Source organism: Somniosus microcephalus, chromosome 1 (assembly GCF_052327205.1).
Source record: "Somniosus microcephalus isolate GS21.2 chromosome 1, FLI_Smic_1.0, whole genome shotgun sequence".
Lineage (NCBI taxonomy): Eukaryota > Metazoa > Chordata > Chondrichthyes > Squaliformes > Somniosidae > Somniosus > Somniosus microcephalus.
Genome location: NC_140987.1, coordinates 255,335,255 through 255,351,129, shown reverse-complemented (window position 1 = coordinate 255,351,129; position 15,875 = coordinate 255,335,255).

Genomic DNA, 15,875 nt, shown 5'->3' with positions numbered 1-15,875 from the left:
TATAAGTACTGCCTTGTCCTGGTAGATGTGTTCACCAAATGGGTAGAAGCTTTCCCGTGCAGAACAGCTACGGCACTGGGTACTGCTAAGATCTTGATTCGGGAAGTGTTCTCACGGTGGGGACTCCCCCGTTTTGTAGAGTCCGACCAAGGGAGTCAGTTCACCGGTCAAGTAATGCAGAACGCCCTCATGCTCTTGGGCATTGAGGGGAAGTGGCACGTAGCATACAATCCCCAGTCATCCGGGATTGTTGAGCGCATGAATCGGACCCTCAAGGAAAGGCTGAGGAAGGAGACAATGGGCTCGCCCCAGAGATGGGCGGAGGTCCTGCCTTTAGTCCTCATGGGGATCCGAGCCAGCCAGTCCAAAAGTACGGGGTATTCCCCGCACGAATTGATGACGGGAAGGATCATGTGAACACCCACCCATGTACTAGCCCCGGTGCTCACTGAGGGCCAGATCCGAGAGGTGAAACGAGACAAATTCGTCCAAAACCTTTTTGAGCGCCTGAAACAGATTTATGGGCAGGCGGCTGGGAACATGGGAAGACAGCACCAGGGAAATAAACTGTTATTGGAACCTCGTATTCAACAAGAATGGGTAGTTGGAGACCAGGTCATGGTCCGAAACTATGCCAGGGTAGGGAGTTTTGAACCACTGTACATGGGGCCTTACAGCATTGTGGACAAGGCCAGCCCCATGGTTTATGCAGTGAAGATGCCCCGACGTAGCAAATGGTTTCACATCAACCAGTGTAAACTGTTTAAGCCGGGTGCACAAGGGCCATCAAAGGGGAACAGGTCTGAGAACAAAGATCCTCAGCCTGCAACAGAGTCACAGACCACACAGGCTGGAACAGTAGCCTGCGTGAAGGGAGAGGCCATCCCATTGGAGTGGGAGGTCTCACCTTTTGAATGGGATTTAGGCAGGAGAGAGCACGAACAGCTCGACCCTGCCTTAGACCCAATCACGGAGGAGGAAGAGTCAGAGGACGACGATCCCGCCCTCAACTCAAGCTTGGGGGAGGTAGGGAATGGGGGCGGAGACTCACTACCTGTAGGGACAGGTGAGGTGGAGTCGGAAGCCACAGATCCCGACCCCGGGGGGGCGGAGCCTGAGGGAGGGGAGCTGGAGCCGGCAGCTGTGGAGGAACCACAGGCTGTGACGGTAACAGTCCCAACCCCCGGTCCATCAGCCCCGGGAGCCCAACCCAAAGCAGCCCCTCGCAGGTCAGCTCGAGCGCCCCAGCCCAGAAAGTTTTGGCCAGATTCTCCCCATCTTTCCCAACCACGGTTTAGAGCAGCCCCAGGAAGGCATGGTCCCCGTTCAGCAGCCGAAGGTCAGTGCAGCCCCACCGCAGGGTGTGGCGCACGACAGCCCTCACAGGAATTAGGCAAGCCGCCCCGCGGAGGGCGGCGCTGTACATAAGTTAAGTTAGGTAATTATGGCGATAATTTAAGGAAATGTATATAGCGTTAAGATGTGTTAAGAGTACAATTTTCAAAGTCTGCCCGATATGTGTGTTTGTTTGGGAGCGGGGTCCAGGAACCCGCACGTCCATTTAATTAGGCCAGCACCTATTGGGAGCCCGGCTACATCATTTTATTGGTTACAGAAACCTGGGATATGATGGAAAAGATTCTCATCGCGTTCATGGCGATCGGGTGCGGGTGGGCCTACCGAGGCCGCACCAAGGACGTCATCATTTTCGGTTGCTCCGGGGACACGGCCCCCATCGCAACGGATGGGACAGGGGAGGAGAGGTTGAGGAAACCGCCACCTACTTCCACCAAGGGAGATGGCCAGGTTGGCTGGGAACGAATTCTACGGAATATTCCAGCAATTTCGGTTTTGCCTACCAAGAGACTTCGTTAACGTGCCCTCGGGTGAGGATCCTTGCACCCAGAGTCAGCGTTACCGTGGGAAAGAGGATTTGTCTGGTGTGCAATGGGAACGTACCACTAAGGCGATGGTGGTGGCTACGAAAGCTGGGAAAGGACATGAGAAACTCTACGGTCGAGTGGGAGCGACTGGGTAACAATACCCATCGGACTATTACGGGGACTCACGGACAATTACGTGTGTGTTGGGACAAATGGTGGGAACCAGATGAAGGAATGTATGTCTGTATGTGGGGTTCGAGACACGTGTGCCCCAAGGGCGTATCCATCTTCTTCCAGAGGCAGTGGCAGGATGAAGGAAAGGGGATGAGATGGGATGTCAGCACTCGAGCGTGCGGAGCACCATACTCCCCTATTCCGGTAAACGCCACTGAACTTATCACCCGCCCACGCAAACCCCTACCCACGCTTCCGGTAGCACTAGCCCAGAAAGAAGGGTGCCCAACCACCACCAAGGGACCCGGGAACGGTTTAGTATTGGTACCCACCATTCCTGCGCCCTCCACCGTTCACATCACTATCAAAGAGAATTTCACAGACTTGCAACGATTTGTCGCGCATTTTGGTTATGTCATTCCCCCTCTTCCCGAACACCTCACAAAGATTTTAAAAGCCGTTATAGTTTCACAGAAACATTTCTACACACTGGAGCAGAAGACTTTAGAGATAGGAAAAGACATATTGGACATAACCATCCCACCATGGTGGGACTTGTTCACTAACATAGAGGTCCCAGCCTGGATTAGAATAGCATCCCACATCCTAGTAGTGTGTCAGGTTTTAATTGTGATATTTTTGCTCTTCGTGCATTGCAAGAGAGGCAAATGCCTCCAGAGGCACGAGAACGCAGGAGAATGGAGAGAACGCTATGTGCGAATGGGGGAAGAAGACACCCCACTTTAAGCTGCTAGTATAATTTAAAATTTTTGACCATTCGCGTTTTTTTTTGTGTTTGTTTTGGGTTATAAGGAAATAAGTATTGTTATGTTATTAGTCGTTCTTAAGTTTTTTGGATTAATAAAAGGTGTATGCAGATGGCGCAAGAGGGTATCGACCCCTGCACATCTGACAGATGAATGTGTTATAGTTTAAGATGTGCTGTCTGTGATTATCCAAATGTGCAAAAGGTAATTTTCATTTTCTTCGGAAATGGGAACTGCATGTGTCGTGAGGGTCATAGATAGTTAAGTGCCAGGAACGTTTGGATGGGGGGAATCAGGGAAAATTTGCTCACCAAGGATTATTGATACTTTAAGCAAGCTATCAGTATCACAGGGGGGCCTGTAAGATTCGAAATTTTCAGCAAAAATCACGCAAGAAAACCGGATAAAATAAGACTGTTTATTGACCAAAGTAAGCTTGCACAGAAAAACCTTTGATAAAAGGGCATACAAAATGGCCGCCGGGCCCCGTGATCAGTTTCTGAACCATTTTATTTCTGTTACTGCAAGCCAGACAGGCTTGTGGATTAAAGACAGTAAGCCCGCGAAAGCCAGTATCTGGGAACTGAAACTCAGAGAAACAGCATACATATTCAATGAATTCTAAGTACAGGATGGGGCCCATCAAGATATGGGCGGACAATGCAAAAACACTTATACCCATTTATTGTACAAAGGAGAAACCGTTTAGCAGCCATCAAGGAAAATCTCCGGACCGATCAATATGCGAACCGAGTCACGGTGACAATGAAAAAGACATTAAAAGACATTATCGGCCAGGAAGGCCAGTTTAAGTTATCACCGGCTCCGTTACAAGACAAAGCGCCCCTGCAGAGATTTCTGCCCGCCAAAATTAATACAAAGACAGGACTATGATTTGGCGGGAGATAAGACTGTCCCAAAAGGGTATAACTATGGATTGAAAGTCCATCTAAGTTACTTGAACAACTTCGGACTTCGGACTTCTTCTTCGACTTCTGCTACGCTGGGCGACTTCAGACTTCTACTTCTTCAAGGACTTCTTCTACAAGGAACGAACGAAGGACGGACGGTGCCAGGCTAGGCGCCTCTTCCACTTCGGCAGATGCGGAATCGATGAAGACGTTTTCGTCTTTTTAAAGACGGACGACTTCGGTGAAAAGACAACGTGGTCGGTGTTCAGCCGAACAAGGCTCGGCCACGACGAGAAGACGACGAGGGTGGCCCGGGTACTGGGGTCGGGAGATCATCGACGACCCAGGCCGACGGAGAAGAAACCCTCTGGAGAACCGGCGATCCAGGCCGGAAAGATTCTTCCATGTGCATGCACTTCTTCAACAGCCTGCATCTGAAGTCTGCTCCATGAACCCAAATCCACGATAGTGGATCTCAACCTTGACGAGCGCTCATCGAGGCTGTGTCTACCCCACCGCCTCGAGGGAGAGAGAATATCGACTGCGCCAGAAGCTTCCAAATCCACGTGACAACGGAAAGCGGTTCCAAAAGGCTGCGAACCCCCCTTTTTCGCGATTACAAGAGTGGTGAGCATGATCCCAAGTTCCCCAGGTCGAAACTTAGTTTAGGTATAGGGGAGGGAGTTAAGGGTAACCGTAATGTGTTTCCCCTTTTACGATGTGCCGTGTGTTCCCCATTTCCATAGAGTTAAGTTCATAAATTTGTGTATGATTGTAGTAACTTTAATCTGTGCCTATGACATGTATTTTGTAATGCTTCAAACTGTTTAAAAATAAAAGCATCCGTTTCGTGCTGTTCAACCTGGTCTACTGAGTTCTTTCTCTGCACTACTGTTCTCTGCATCTAAGTCCAAGGTCTAGAACCGTAGGGGGAGTGGGTCGAACCACTCAAGGGTAATTATTGCACGAAGCCTGGCAGGAGACCAGAACGAGCAAGAGAAACCCCCTACAGAGTTATCCCTGGTGTCCTGGCCAATATTTATCCCTCAACCAACATCACTAAAACACATTATCTGATCATTTATATTTGCAGTTTGTGAGACCTTGTTTGCACAAATTGGCTGCTGCATTTCCTACATTATAACAGTGACTACACTTCAAAAGTTAATCATAGACTGTGAAGCGCTTTGGGATATCCTGAGGTCACGAAAGGCGCTATATAAATACAAGTCCTTCTCTCTTTATGAGGAGCAGTGGAGATACTTTGGCCGCAATTTTGCCATCGGAGGCGGGTTCACGTCGGGTTCGCTGCTCGACGGGTTCTGGTCCCGCTGCCGGTTTCAGCCGCACCGCGATAAGGATTTTGAGTTAACTGGGCTAATTAAGCCTGCCGTGCGCGTTACCCGGCCCAATCAGTGGGTTCGGGTCTGCTGCTCGCCTCTGCTGACGTCTTCGATTCAGCAGCATTTAAGGGGCCCATGTAGCCTTTGGGTTTTATTCACTTTCTGATGCTTCTCAGTGTTATTTTTTGCGAGATGACTGCTTCAAGAGCCAAGGCTGCAAGACCCGATTTGATGATGACTCCCTCCATGCACTTGTGGAGGGAGTGAGAGGGCGCAAGGAGGTTCTGTTCCCTTCCGATGGACGGAGGAAGCCTCCTCAGCACACACAGGCAGCCTGGCTGTAAATTGCTGAGGAGGTCAGCGCCAGGTCTTTGTGTTCACACACCTGGGTTCAGTGCAGAAAAAGGTTCAATGACCTGCTACGCTCAGCAAAAGTGAGTATAACATCACACTTACCTTCAATCTGTTCCCCATCTCTTCTCATCACCAGCAGTCTACATTGTCAACCTACTCCTGCACATCCCAACTTACCCTAACATCCCTTTCAACCTTAACCATCCCTCTCTCTCTATGAACAGAATCACTCCACCATCCTACTATTCACCCCTCACACTCGCTCTCACTGTTATACAATGACAACAACTAACAACGCACAGGGAGGGCCCTTGGTATTGGCACCTCACGCCATCTTTGTCTCCCTCTAAGCATCTATGCTATGGATTCTCTACACTCACTCCAACATTCTTGCTCAAACTCCACTTGTCTCCCTCATTGCATGAAAAGAAAGCCCACAATAACAGGGAGAGGGGGAGGACAGGAGGAGGGCCACCTTCCATGGCGCATTTAACCAATGCTTAGGAGGCAGCTATCAAGATCGTCGGAGGTGCAGAGGAGCTGGAAGTGGGGGACAGAGAGACGGGCGCAGTAGAGCATGCTGGTGACAGAGTAGGTTTGCAACCCTCTCATTTAGATTTCATGAGTGACTGATATGGCATCTGATGATCATACAGATTGAGTTCTGATCATCTGCACAATGGGATGTGTCTGCTACCTAAATATCACATGTCTAACTCATGCCTATACTCCCCCACAGGACCATCAAGAGCCCCCCCCCCCCACTGTCCAGGAGGAAGAGCTAGACGACTCCTCAGAGGAAGCTGCAGCCTCTGAGGGAGCAACGTCAGCAGAAATGAGCGCACCCAGCACCAGCGCCGAGACGCACACCTCGGTGGGTCCTTTGCGACATAGATTAGTGTTGTCACCTAGCATTTCACAACTCACAAGTGAGCAAGATCAGATGGTGGAGACAGGGACAGCAGTGGAGAGTCTTCGTCGGAGGCCGCAGGACACTCCTAGCTCTGCTCAGCTGCATGTGGATGCAGTGCCTCGGGGGCCATCCAGAAAGAGAGCGGTGCTGGAACTCCAGGAACAAGTGCCGGAGTCTCTGACTGGGTTTGCATCCACGGTAACTGTGAGCGTGCAGAGAGTCCATGTCAAACATGAGCAATGCCGTGGTGCACGCAATGGCGAATGTAGGTGCCGCCATGGAAAGAATGGCAACCTCCATGGAGGACATAAATCGCCAGACTCAGGAGAACATGGTAACACTTCTAAATAGATGGTCATCTATGGAGGATAGATGGGCATCTATTGAGGAGAGAAACCAGAGGTTTATGGACATCCTTGTTATGAGGAATGTCAGCACAGAAATGGGTCCTCATGGCCCCACTGATGTGCAGCAAGGTCCTCTCCAGCTACTTGCTAGCAGTGAAGTGTGGGTGGCCCATGAGAGGGATGTTGAAGGCCGACAATAAGGAAGTTTGGGTTCCTCTCCAAGCGCTCACACTCCCATGCCACTGCAGAGCCCTCGGTCAGAGCCCCAGATTCCTCACCCAACTAAAATGGCCATCTCAGCCCCTGCACAGCCGCAGGAGGAGCAGACTGTTGAAAAGCCCTCCCAGGCTCCCAAACCCAGAGGACGCCCGCCAAAAGCATCTAAGCAGGCGCAGCAGAGAAGTGAGCAAGGTGCCTCTACATCTGCTGAAGCCACAGGGGAAGCACCACGTAGAAGCACGCGTAAGAGAAAGTTAACACAGATAGTTACTAGGGTAGTCATTTGGGTGTTTTGATATAATACAAAGTACGTTTCTCATCATTATATAAATTATATTAAAGAAATGCGATGTCAAAGATTCAAAGAGTTGGCCTATGTGTGCTCAGAAATGGAAGTTGCACAGTGAGGTGTCAGGGCGCCTTTCATCTGCAGTGATGGTGGGGAGAGTGTTAGGGAAGAACAGTTTATTGTACAGGTGCTGTATGGTGTGTTAACAAGGTCATGCAGACACTCATTTCCATGTGCCGGCCACATGTGTTTGCTGGGTAAAGTTACGCAAATCTGGCATGGATTAGTGCATCCCTTGCCTCACAGCCAGCAATATGTTCGTGTGCTAGTGGCACTGGCACAGCCGCCTCCGCAAGGTCTTCCTCATCTGCTGCATCCACCTCCTCCTCCTCCTCTTCTGAGGAGGTTGTGCGCTGAGCCACTTGTTCCTCAGGCAGTGGTAAGCTATGCTGCAGTGCGATGTTGTGCAGGGCACAGCAAACCACGATGATTCTGGAGACCCTGGCTGGTGCATACTGTAGGGCTCCACCAGATCTGTCGAGGCATCTGAATCACATTTTGAGCAAGCCTATGGTTTGTTCTATGATGCTTCTGGTGGAAATGTGGCTCTTATTGTTGTGTTCCTCAGTTTCATTTGATGGCCTCCTCATCGGTGTCATTAGTCACGTCTTCAGGGGATAGCCCTTGTCTCCAAGGAGCCATCCGGAAAGTTGGGTTGGCAGATTGAAGAGCTGAGGCACAGTAGACTGCCGCAGGATGAAGGAGTCAAGGCAACTGCCAGGGAACTTGGCGCAAACATGCATAATGTTCTTCCTGTGGTTACACACCAGCTGGACGTTAAGGGAGTTGAAGCCCTTGTGTTTCACAAATACAGCTGGGTTGTGATGGGGTGTCCTAATGGCCACATGTGTGCAGTCTATGACGCCCTGCACCTTTGGGAAGCCTGCCATATTTGCAAAGCCAACCGCATGCGCGGTTACACTTGCTTCATCCGTGGAGAAGTGGATGTAATTGTGCGACTTGGCAAACAGGGCATCAGTAACCTGCGTGATGCAACTGTGTGCGGCCGACTGGGAGATGCTGCTGATGTCTGCTGCTGATCCCTGGAAGGACCCTGAAGCAAAGAAGTTGAGTGCGGTGGTGACTTTGACAGCCACTGGTAAGGAGTGTCCACATGCTCCTCTGGGCTCCAAGTGTTGGTGCAGCATTGTGCAGATGTCAGCGACTACCTCTCGTGAAAGTCTCAGCCTCCTTTGGCACTGTAGCTCACTCATGTTGAGGTAGCTCATCCTCTGCCTGTAAACCCTGTGTTGGGGGTATCTCCTGCGGTGCGGTGCAGCCCTGTGCTGACGGCCTCTGCCCTGTGCAGCATCAGGTGGGTGAGGAGGAGGTTGGCGCTCCTGTTGTTGCTGCTGCTGTTGTGCCTGGTTCTGCTGCTGCCACGGCTGCTCTTCCTGCGATTCTGAGGACCAGGATGAGAGGATGTAAATGGTTCCCATTCTGCTGGTATATATCTCAGTTGAGAAAGAGATGTTATAAGCGCTCAGTCAATGTGGGGAGAGGGTATTCCAAGGAGGTCACAGCACATATGGATCTCGGATTAAACACTTACAACCTCAATACACCTGCAGGATGTGTTCCAGAACCTCAAAACAGAAAGTTCTGACATCTGAAAGTGAACTCATGTTACACGTCAGCTTTTATGCTGCAGGTGCAGCTGTCAAGTGTTCAGCTTATTGTTGAACCCGACACAATCAGCTGGCGTGTTTGTCGCACGACGTGCAACACGCTGAAAATGTTGCAAAATGGGAAGAGCCTCTCAAAATCGGATTATCCAGGCAGTTAACAAGCTGTTAACTGCCTTAAGTGGCTCTCCCGCCGCTTGGTGTTGGATCTGATCGGGACTCGCAGACTCGACACTTTGTAAAGTTGGGTGGAGGCGGGATGGCGGCGGGTTTGCAACCCGCTGTCAATCATTTTGATTTTAACTCTGGACCCACCTCTAAACCTGCCCTCTGAGCGCCAGCAAAATCACGGCCTTTGAGTTTACGCTAGCCGAAGAATAGTCAGAACACCTATCAGTTCATTCAAATTAGTCTCACAGTCACATATTCTCACATTGAATTAAAATGTAGCCATCAAAAGTCATATCCAATTGATGTTATATAAACGTTTGGTAGATCTATGAGCATGGTGGTGCAGCATGTTTGGGATGCCAATCCCTGATCTCATCTGCCCTGCTGTCAGAAGTGCCACATACAGGCTAGATAATTCCCCAATGGAAGGAGCAAGATTCAGGGAAAAGAAAGAAAGACTTGCATTTATATAGGGAGGGCGGTATCCCTGTCCATCTTTACATACCTCCTAGCAGCTGGCTCTTGAGTGATGGCCACCTTCTCTGTCCACTATCTTGACTGGTGATGGGGCATGGCAAGGGGAAACCTAATTAGGGGAAAAACTATCTTGAAAACAAAGAGAGCACATCATTCTAATCAAGGGTGGTTTTGACCAGTGGAATCAGTGAAAGATTTATTTTTGGAAATTCCTTGCTACAAAAATTCATGAAATCCTAATATTTACATTTAAAAATATCTGTATAGAATGACACAATAATGGTATGCTGTTAATCCAATTTGCTTGAAGCTCTGCCCCCCTAAAAAATTAAATAAGCCTCCTGGATAAAGAAAGATTAGCACCTTACACATTGGGCTGGATTTTCATTCAGAAGTCGGGTTGGAGACGGGACTACAACTTTCGGGGTTGTAGTCCCGCCTCCATCGAGATGTGGCCAATCCACGCAATTTTAACTTGATTGACCTTGTTGAGCCCGCCCAGCGGGCTCAGCAGGCCAATTAAGGGCCACCCAACAACAGGTGACGTCACAGACTGAAATTTCATCTGTCAAGACGTTTTGACAGATGAAATATCAGCGCTCGACAGCTGTTTGAAGCTGTCAAACACTGACAGTCTTAGTTCTAACCTGAGTCCTTCTCCACAGACTCAGTTAGAAATCTCTCCTACACAGAAAGCTGCAGGCTGTCACTTTTGACAGATCACAGCCATTCTGCTTTCTGTGCCGGTGAGATGAGGGACTCCCCGAACCTAAAGGAAGGGAGGCTGAAAAGGTAAGAAAATGTATGTAAAACTTATTTAATGATTGGCCAGAACTTCGGGTCTCCACGGGTGAGTACGCACGGGGTACTCACCCATAGGCCCGATGGAAGTGCTGGTTTCCTGCATGCACTGCGCATGCGCGGGAAACCGGCACTTCCGTTCCTCTGAACGAAGGGGTTCGGAGGTCGAACGCGTGCGCGGGGGAGGCTGCGCGTGCGCATCAAACTTAGGTTTTTTTTTACAGATTTCTCCGGGAACGTGAGCCTGCAGAATTTAGAAATGTGAAGACCAGGCATAAGGCCTGCTTTTTACAAGGTAAGTGGTGAATTAATTAAAATTAAAACATTTTTTCCACAGGTTTATTATTTTTAAATATTTTAAAGCAAGGTAAGTTTATTTTTAGCCCCGTTAGAATATAAAATTATTTTTTTCAAAACTTAAATTATTGTTTAAAATAGTTATTTCATGTAATTTATAGTTTATTTAAAAAATGTGATTTTTAAAAATATTTATTTGAAGGTTTAGTGCTATTTTGGGGCCGTTGTATTTATAAGTCTTGACAGCACTTCCTGTCAGACTTATGAATGGAGCATTCCCTGCTCCGATTGGCTGCCCATGGCCCACGTGATCCCAGGGGACGCATCAAACTAACTGCGCCCCTGGGATACGCAAGCACTGCGCGCCGGCAGCTGGACCAGGCCCCAGATTGAAATTCCACTGGGCCCTACAGCTCAACGGCCGGCGCACAAGGGAAGCCCCCGAACCAAATTTCTGGGCCATTCACTTTAGACACACCAAACACACTTACCTTTGCACTCATGCACACATCACTCACCTGAACACCAACATCTCGACCCCTCCAAGCCCTTCAACCTGACAGCCCGACTCCTCCAACTTGGCGTGGTTTGGAGCTGTCGGAAATCCCACAGTTCAAGCTTAAAAATAGGGATTAGGCTAAAAGCTGCCTTGTAACAGGCAGTTAATTGGCACTAATCTCTTCCTGCCTCGGGTAGGCGGGTCCCAGTGCGGGGCGGGTACCCGCCTCCTTTGAAACTGGCATGGAGGCGGGTTGGGGGTGGGATGGGGTCGGGACCCCCGATTTCGTGATTTTAACTCCCCCACACGCCTCCAATCCCGCCTCCACGGCACACTGAAAATCGAGCCCATTGACTTTCATTTAATTGCTTTCTGCCCACAGCTCTTCTTGCTGACTGAGGCGGTGAGCAGAAAAGGAGGCAGATGGGCAGAGAGAGAGCTGAAATGGAGAGCAAGACTGAGTCTTGAGCAGGAAGAGATATGTGCAGTGAGTGTGAAGAGAGGCGAGGTGTGTAGGCTGAGAGGGAAGGGAAGGTGGAAACCCTGGAAACCAATGGAATATCACCTGTCCATCTTAAAATCTTTCTGAATTGTCCAACAGCCACCTCCTGCCTAGAAAATAATGATAAGAACTGGAATAAAGTCCTGTGCTATCCCAAACTTTTACCATGTAGTTTAAAGTGAGGTAACAGCATTTGCTTAAGTAGATGTAACAGGTACTGTATTGCTACTAAATGGCAAACGACATACCGGACTTTAGTTATGTTATAACTAGTCGATCTCCCCTGGCATTGTTTATGGACGAAACATTTAAAAACATTTGTCTCCCTTCCTGTAACTATCTCTATACTTGTTTCCCACTCTCCAATTCTTGTTCCTTCTGATTCCATTTTTTTCTCTTTCCTTCTATGTTTTCCCATCGCCAGCTCTGTATCTCCCTGTCTCCAAATCTCTTTCTCACTCTCGCTCTCTCCTGGTTTCTGTCCCCTCTCCTGTATGTCTCTTATTTTTCCTGTAGGACTCTCACGCAATTTCTGCTTTTCTTCCCACATGTTCTAATCTCTTTTTACCTATAGTTTTTCTGATTCCCGATTTTAACTCCAGGTGGATTCCCCACTCAGGCCTGAGTTAAAATTACAGTCGGGTCTCAATGATGTCATCGGGCCGCAATATGCTTATGTAAAGAAGGACCCTGTTGGCTCTGGGTGTATATCCTTGATGCCTGTTCAGGAGAGCAGGTTAAAATTGCAGATGTTGGGATTGACATAATAAAATTCACTACGCACTTGGTTTGAGTATAAAGCAAGGCTTTAATCAACTTGTTTCAAAACATGGAGGTCTAGTTATCTTTCACTAGTTCCTGTTTACAAAATGTCCTGGGCAAGCTAGGCCCATGCCCGAGTATTTATACTCCTTGGACGGTGCCACCAGCTGGCCGTCCAGTGTTATTTCATGAGTCTTTCTTCATGGATCATAAGATTTATAACATTCTTCCTCCCTAACGATTTGGAAGTCCGATGACTTCCTTTTAACGGATTAGCCGGACCACGAATAGCCGCAGTCTTTTAGCTCTTCGCTTGTGGCTGGAAGGCACGTCCCCCCGGACCGTGTCTGGGTCCCTGGGTTGCTTGATCTGTACTGGTAGGTTGACAGGGCCCGTGTCGCCTTGATCGACCTGAGGGAGACTGGGGAGATCGTGACTCCGGGTGCGGGTCCCCACAGGCGCAGAGCTGGCTTCATTTAGTTTGGTAGCCAGGGATTGACTGGCGTCCTGGCTTCGGGTGGCCATCCCATGGGGAGCGCTCGGCTCCCTGAGTTGATCCGGTGGAGTAGCTGGCAGATCTCTTGATGTCCCAGGTAGGGCATCATCTTCAAATGTGCGCAGAGTGTCGGCATTATTACCGTGGGACCCTCTATCATTTGGGTCCGTGGGACCGGTTGGACAGGGAGCCAGATCTCTGAGTGAAACGGTGGACTCCCAGCCATCAGGGTACCACACGTGTGCGTAAGTGGGATTAATGTCCGTTAACTCCACCTCGTCGACGAGGGGATCGTTTTTGGCAGATCGGACGAATCTTCGGAGCAGCACGGGGCCGGGAGCTGCCAACCATGACGGTAGGGACGTCCCATGTGTGGAGCGACGCTGGAACCTGAAAAATCGCTCATGAGGCTTGACGTTGGTGGATGTGGAAAGAAGAGACCTGATGGAATGCAACACATCAGGGAGCACAGTTTCCCACTGCTGGTCTGGTAGGTTGCGTGACCTCAGTGCAAGACGAACAGCGTTCCAAATGATAGCGTTGTATCTCTCAACATGTCCATTACCGATGGGATAATACGGTGTCGTTTTACTTGTGGCGATTCCCCGTTAGGAAAGATAACTTTTGAGTTCACTTGACATGAAGGAGGGACCCCGATCAGAGTGGATGAAATTGGCCGTACCGCAAAGGGAAAAGACTTGATCGAGGCATTTGATCACTGTGGAAGTAAGCATATTGGGACAGGGGAAAGCAAAGAGAAAGCGTGAATATTCGTCCACCATAGTAAGTGTTTTGTGTTGAGGAAGGCAATGGCCCTTTAAAGTCAATGCTGAGTCGCTGCATAGGCTGCATAGCGTGTATGAGCGAGCCATCTGATGGATGGAAGAATTGCGGTTTTAATTCCGCACAAATTCTACAGGAGGAGCATGTTCTTTTCACATCTTCCGTAGAAAATGGGAGATTTTTAGATCGCACAAAGTGCAGCATACGGGTAACGCCAGGATGGCATAAGTCAGTGTGAAGATCCGCAAGAGTCGAAGTTGACATAGAAGAGCAGAATACTCGCGTGAGGGTATCCAGGGCCACATTCTCTTTGCCGGGTCGATAATGTATGGTGTATCCAAAGGCGGCCAATTCCATCCTCCAGAGTTGTATTTTGTTATTCTTGATCTTAGTGCGTTTCCAGTTATCCAGCATAAAGGCCACGGAGTGCTGATCGGTTATAAGTGTTGTAGTAACCTGGGAGGTTATGAGTAACCTGATCCACCAGGTGGTGCTGTGGCAATTGCTCTCCTGAGTTAAGTCTGATCTGTACTGTGGTGCTCTTTGTTTTTGCTGCCTCATGGCAGAAGCTTTTATGTGCAAGTGTTGATTAAACCATGTTACGGAGTTAACCGGTGTCCGTCTCCATCTATGGCCACCTCAAGATACCACATATGGCGATGAGAATAAAGGACGGAAAAGTTTTGGTGGATCAGTCATAGTTAGGGAGTATTCGGAAGACGTGCTCGGGTTGATTAGCAAACTAGTCGGAAAAGCACGAAGCTAGGCCGCGGGAGTCGAAACGGAGTTTGATTTTTTGGCTGAAGTGACCGGACTCCAAGGATGGCAGGAACGGTAGGCTCCGTGGCACCTTTTGACAGCAAGTCGCAGTCTTGGGAGGAGTACTGTTAAGTCTGTGTGTTATAGTGATAATTACTACACAGACTACAAGAGTAAATTCAACAGGTCTTTACTGGTTGGAGGTAGGGACTATACTGAATACAATATTACTACACAGTGCTTATATACCGGTGTGGTCACCACCAGTATTACGTATACAGCAGCCAGAGAAAGTAGTACATCTCTTAAGGTGGAACAGGCTTAAGTTCTCTTAAGGTGGAACAGGTTACATACACCACAATCCTCCCTTTTTAGCTTAACAGTCATATCCCCATTTAACATAACATAATAACATATATACATATATAACTTCAGGTATAACAGTTCAAAGGTTCAGTCTCTCAGGAGGCTTTCTGATGCGGCTTGAATAACGCCTCTCAGTAGTCTCTGATTCTTGTTGTTGAGGTGCCTCCTCTATTTGGTTTCCAATGTATTGGGTGTCATCATCATCAAGTACATTCCCTGCCGAGGTAGATGCTTCAGGTTCATTAACGTCTTCCACAGTTGTCTCTGTCACAACCATGGGTTCGACCCTTGCTCTCGACTCTACCAGTTGATCCGCATGACGCCTTATCACATTATGACCAATATCTACTGTGTACATCAGAGGTCCTTGTCTGGCCCGGATTGTTCCGGACTGCCATTTTTCGTTTCCATAGCCCCTTGCCAACACTGGTTGTCCTACGTCGAAAGTTCGAGTGGTCTTGTTGTTAATATGCCGAAACTGTTTGTTTTCCACTTCCCTCCGCACATTTGGTTTTAACAAGTCCAACTTGGACCGCAACCTCCTGTTATAAAACATCATGGCAGGACTTTGGTTAGTCACTGCATGATCGGCGTTTCGATAAGACATCAGGAACTTGTCGACCTTGTGTTGCAGCAGAATCTGATCATCGTTCATGGCCTTAATTGCCTTTTTGAATGTCTGGACAAATCTTTCAGCCAACCCGTTTGTCGCCAGATGATATGGGGCAGAGGTATAATGTTTTACTCCATTCTTCTTTAAGAATTGTCGGAATTCTTCCGATACAAACTGTGGTCCGTTGTCCGAACAGATCTGTTCTGGCAATCCGTTCCTTGCGAATATTGTTCTTAACACCGCAATTGTCTTTTCTGAAGTAGTGGTATTCATCTTGATGACTTCTGGCCATTTGGAATGTGCGTCCACCGCGATTAGGAACATGGAGTCCATGAATGGACCAGCAAAGTCAATGTGTACGCGTTACCATGGGGCTGAAGGCCATTCCCATGGGTGTAGCGGTGCTATCGGAGGTGCATTTTGCACTTTTTGGCACCCAGCGCAGCTTTTCGTTAACTCCTCAA